Source organism: Bidens hawaiensis, unplaced genomic scaffold (genome assembly GCF_021521415.1).
Source record: "Bidens hawaiensis isolate Kalapana, Puna unplaced genomic scaffold, B.hawaiensis_p1.1 tig00001382_1, whole genome shotgun sequence".
NCBI lineage: Eukaryota > Viridiplantae > Streptophyta > Magnoliopsida > Asterales > Asteraceae > Bidens > Bidens hawaiensis.
In genome coordinates, this window is record NW_027491078.1 from 777,017 (window position 1) to 782,712 (window position 5,696).

The following is a 5,696-nucleotide window of genomic DNA, read 5'->3' on the forward strand; positions in this document are numbered from 1 at the left end:
CCCGCCTCCCCTCAAACATAGAGAGAGAAGATAACATACGAGTATATTTAATAACATATGAGCATTCACATTGAACTCTTTAATAATTTGATTACGATTCTGCATTGCATTCTTTAATAATTTAACTATGTTTCTGTTTTCCTTTTTTTTTTCTTCTAATAAGTTGATATTTTAAAAGCATTCTACATTATTCTTATTCAATTAGATAATTTTATATATCATTGTCTATTCTATATACTTTTCTCTTCTTTTTTCAGTCACAAATTATGGAGTATGATGGTTAAAGAATAAAATTAAAAACCATCAAATTATAGAGATGGGCTTAGTATGAAGATTTCAATTGGGATGCTCTCAAAAGTCAAAACAGATGAGCAATAGAGAGTTGGGTTAGGCCAATGAGTCTGCCCTCATCCGGACTCAAACCCAAATGCTAAGCCCGATCTTACCCTTACAAATATACATTAAACATTTTAACTTACCTTTATATTTGTAATATATATACATTAAACCAAAGTTGAAACTATTTTATTTCTATAAAATATATATATATATATTAACATGAAAGTCACATAAACAATGTATCATATTTTCTTCAAATTTGTCTTCTAATATCTTTTTCTTTTCTCAAAATTGTTGACTTTATCTAAGTCTCAGTTCACTTTCATCATCACCACCTATACACCTACTACTGATCTATGTGCTAGATTGGGATGAGAGTTGCCCCACTGATTGCTAGTTACTAACTTACTATGCTTAAAGTCAAAAATTATATCTACTTCAAACAGTAGCAATATGTCACACTGGATTAAACCAAGTCCAAAATTACATCAAATTCAAACAGCAAGCAACAATGCCAATATAAACAAATTACAAACCAAACCGAAGCGAAGCGAAAACATAAATATGTACACACATATTAGACCGAGTCCAAAAGTACCTCGTGATAACACAAAACGATATTATCATTGTTATATTCATGCCAGACTACATTGTTATATTCATGCCAGACTAACTGCACTGCTGAACTGCTGAGTTAACGAACCAATGCTCATTTTGCGTTTCTTGATATCAATAAGTTTGTCATGAACGCACCACGCGAAACTCAGAAAATGCTGGCGTGTCAAATCATAACGACCCCAGTAATCCGGATGATACGTGACATGATACCACGCAGACGCTTTTGCATAAACATTATCATCTTCGGTATCTCTGTCGCCTCCGCCTTTTTTAAACCAGTTTCTAGCTTCCTTCCTTAATGACTTCACAGCTAAAGTGACCACTTCAGCATCATCCCTTCGGTCAAAAGATCTTGACACCTTCATAATGCTACCCGTTAAAAGCTCTGCTTCGGTTTTGATCCCATAATAATCCATCAAGTTACCCAATTTGTTATCGTACTCGGTTTTAAAATCAAATGCTTCATCAGTGTAATCCTCAAAACCGGGGACTGCCATGTCGGTATCATAAGTTTGTCTAGCCACCTCTTTGGTGAAGGGGGTGACCGGGCTGTCTTGTGGGGCGATGTGTTTTACTTCACGGAACAGTTTCCCAATCACATTTTCGGATTCGTACGTTGTTTTATCAGGTTTTTCCATGAAGTCTGGGTACTCTTTGGGCCGGAGGTTTGCGGGTATTTCTGCAGGAACTCCGGTTTTTGGAAAGTCAACAGCAATTGAGAAGAGCTTTGCTAGCTCTACACACGGGCTCGCCATTGCTTTTTCAGGTTCTCGGTCTGCGAAGACTGTGTGGGCGTTTGAAATTATTCCTAAACTGTCGTTGACAATATAGTTTGTGAAGTATTCTTCCACTTCCTGAAGTAGATAAAACAGAAACAAGATTCTAATAAGATTAAAGAAACGGGCGAGCCATGACTCGTTTTAGTTCATATGAGCCCGTTTTGACCCAAAACCAAAATTTCTTTTTTCTAAACAACCCGATTTTTACTGAACCACATGATATTTTTTAAAACAGCCCATTTAGACACACACACTCATTTTGATCAAAATCTGTATTGAGTGACCCGGGCCTGTTCTAACCCATCACTAGAACCTGCCCGTGCCCGACCCGCCTAGTTTGTCATGCCTGCTTTTAAAACATTATGAAACTCTTTAGGTGATGTTCGTCCAGCTTGGCCCGTTTTCATTTCAGCTACTTTTTCCTTTTTACTCATTTGACTCATTAAGAATACATATCCCAAATCGATCGGTTCATATGTGTGTGCGCGTGTGTGACATTTAGTAATGCATCTATACCTCAATAGTAACATCATGATCTAGTTGAACAGTTGGCGCTGGTGTATAATCCATTGGCTCAAATTGCTGAGGTGGAATTAGATCAGGGTCCCAACAGACAAAGTAAATATCTCCATCCAAATCGCCTCCCGAGCATTCATATGGATGAGGCCTAAAGTTTAACAAATGTATATATATTAGCACAAACAAATCTAAAATAATCATAGAAATAATAACAAGAAATCTGCAATATGTTATACCTTTCTCCTTTCTGTGGAAAAACAACACAATCCACCATATGGTGTAATGCTGGAACATCAACAGCCTTCAAGACCCGCACATCACCAGGATGCAAGCACGGGCTTCTAGCAACCACCACTTCCCCCTTAACAATTCGGGACTTACACGAGTCGATTCCATTATAACCATCACCCAATTGCCTTCTTCCTGCACTTGAATATTGAACAAAAACTTCACCATATTCAAGTGTTCGAGTTTCGTCCAAACATCCCATCATTATTCTTCCTTTAGGAACAAAAATCCTCGCTTTAGTCCTTAATTCGAGCAACTTTGTTGCACGAAAAACTTGCAGCATCATTGACAGAAACGGTTCATGTTTCGGCATATATCCACACGAAAGCATTTCCTTCATAACGTTCGTGTTTTCTCCTGGTGACATCAGATCTAATGCCTCTTGAGCCTTCATTGGCTCCACCAAAATGGCATCTAGTAAGCGTACTGCTTCTTTTTGCTTCTTTTCAAAGACGAGATCAGCAACACCAAGAGTAGAAAGAAGGGTGATCAGCTGACGGTTCAAATAGCACGCTTGATATTTACTAACTGCTAGAATATCCAACTTTGTGTTGTCAGACTCAAACTTGCACATACTTTTCCTCACTGATAGATTCACGTAAGATGTGGGGTCCACCGCCACAACACCTTTGTACCCACCGTACCGAATTTGAAAAGCGGATGGAACGAAATCAAAGCCACATTTTTTAGAAACTCTTTTAGCAAGGTCAGAAGATATTTTCCCAATTCCCCCGATCTTACAATTTCTATATCGGGTATTTCCTCAACTTCATACCGTGCAACACTTAAACTTTCTTTTGACGAACCAAAAGATTGGCCGAGTCTAGCAGCATATTTTGCAACGTTTTTAATGCTACTAAAATCACCCATCCAGTTTCTTATAGCAGCAGCATTTAATCTTCCAGTTGATGCAAACATCCATGCAGAACTATCTCGTAACTGGCTCGACGAAAACGCAAGAAATTCAAATTTCTTATCACCAATAACTATCCCGTTTCTAAGAATTAATAAAACTCTCCTATAAATCTCGGTTCTGGTTTCCCCATTTCGACCTACTTTTGGGGCTAAATCTGTTGAGTAAAGTTTCTCCAACTCCTCATCAAGAAACGACACACGAATAAAATTATCGATATAATCTGAATAATGGCGTAGTACCCGATTGGACACATTGACCTCGGGCCCACAGAAGTACACCTTTGATGGTGTAATCTGAACTCTCCTCACATATACAAGACCGCTATCCAATGAGATAGCAGGCGACCTTAACCTTCTGTTATTTCTATATTCTTCGGTTATCAACCTAATTGGATCATAACAGCATTCTTTGGAAAAATAAAGTTTGTCCAAAACATATTCGATTGACTCCATCTCATGCTGTTGAGGATCCAACAATGCAAAGAACCTAGCATCAAGGACAGGTCCCGGGATGCAGCCATGTTGGACCAAGGCGCAAATCTTAAAAACTATTTTAAATGGCAGAGAATACCGTCGGGTGGGACCCACAACCGGGACTAGATCCAAACTTTGAGAAAAACCACGACCGGGGACCAACGTGAATGGAAGCGTGCTTTCTTCACAATCGGGAAAATAGCGACAAATTTCCGAGGATTCAATATCATCTGAAAGTTCTATACATAAATGAGACGATTGGCCAACGGCTAAAGATGGAGTAAAGTCGGTTGTTCTAACCCACTGATCATCAGGTAGTTCCTTATAAAAGTTATAAGGGTTGTCTTCAACTTTCTGAAAAATTCGCAGAGCACCATATAGCTGCAAAACAAAATATGCTTCGATTTAATTTTAAAAAACAGAAAACAAAATAAACTTTGTGCGTTTATTGCATTGATCATGAAACTTGTTTGATATAATCTACATCTATTTACTGACTAATTAAAAGAAGTTACTTTCATATCATCTTAAAGAAAACTTTAAAGCAGACTTTCATTCAGGGGTGTGAAATTCTGACACGATACAAACCAAACACGAAATTTGCGGGTTTGGTTTTAGTATTTAGGGGTTTGGGTTGTTTTACTTTCGGTCAAATCCTTGAACCCGTTCAGTTAAACAGGTCGTGTTCGTGTCAATCCGGCGGGTGTGTGGATTGAACCCGTTTATACATTTGTACCTTTTGTTGTAAAATTGTAATTCTAAAATATAAATTTTTTAAAACAAATTTGGGTTAAAGGAGTCGTGTTCGTGTCAACCCACGAATATTCATCTCATAATCGGTTTAATAAGTCTGAGACGATTTTCGTGTTCGGGTTAGTGTAGAACACGGCCCGTTTACCACCCCTGTATTTTAGTAAAGAACAGAAATAACAGAAAGACATTTAATGAAAATTTGTTTAACTGAACGGGATCGTGGGCCCTCTCTCTCTCCCCCCATCCCACCACACACACATATATTTATATGGGAAGTATAGAATGAAAACTCATTTGAGTTGTGAAAACCCTATGTAACATCGTTTTTTTTTTTTTTTTTGCACACGTAATATATGCTGTAACATTTAATACAAAACATCGAAACATAAAAAAAAATTTGTTTTGCTATTTTTTAACATTTTTTACTAATTTTTATATGTTTTCAGGAGAGAGAAAATATTATATTTATGTTTACATTTTTTATTAACTTTAATTCTAGACCACCTGATTCAAACTTTAATTAAAAACATGTGGTTGAGAATGAGTTTCTAAAGTTTTTACAACTCAAGTGGGTTTTTATTTTAACATAACCCTGTATATATATATATATATATATATATATATAAATATAATAGGGCGTTAAAGGGGCTATAAATCACAGCGGGACGTGGAGGGGCTTTAAAGCAGGGCTTCGAAGCTCTGTTTCCTATATGAAGATGATGTGAAGTGGAGGGGCTTTAAAGCAGCGCTTCGAAGCTCTGTTTCCCATGTGAAGATGATGTGAAATGGAGGGGCTTTAAAGCAGCCCCTTCATAATGAACAGCCTTAGAGATAAACAGAAGAAAAGAAAAAACAATATGAGCAGCCTAGCTTCCAAATTCCAATAGACATTTTGGAACTTCTGCTCAAGCAAAAAATAAACTAGGTGAGATGTAAAGTGATCCAAGTTATTAACGGTAATGTTTAAAAAACCGGAATTTTACCCGTACCCGTTTTAGTTTAAAAATGGTA

The 5,696-nt window shown here is 37.2% G+C and overlaps 1 pseudogene across 1 annotated transcript; it reads right to left on the reverse strand.

Moving 5' to 3' along the window:
* Positions 1-998: 998 nt before the first annotated feature.
* LOC143572597 (putative RNA-dependent RNA polymerase 1) lies at positions 999-4,337 on the reverse strand (annotated as a pseudogene). The gene is made up of 3 exons (XR_013142285.1): positions 2,492-4,337; positions 2,253-2,403; positions 999-1,811 (listed from the first exon to the last, which is right to left on the reverse strand). The product of XR_013142285.1 is annotated as a putative RNA-dependent RNA polymerase 1 (transcript).
* Positions 4,338-5,696: the final 1,359 nt, after the last annotated feature.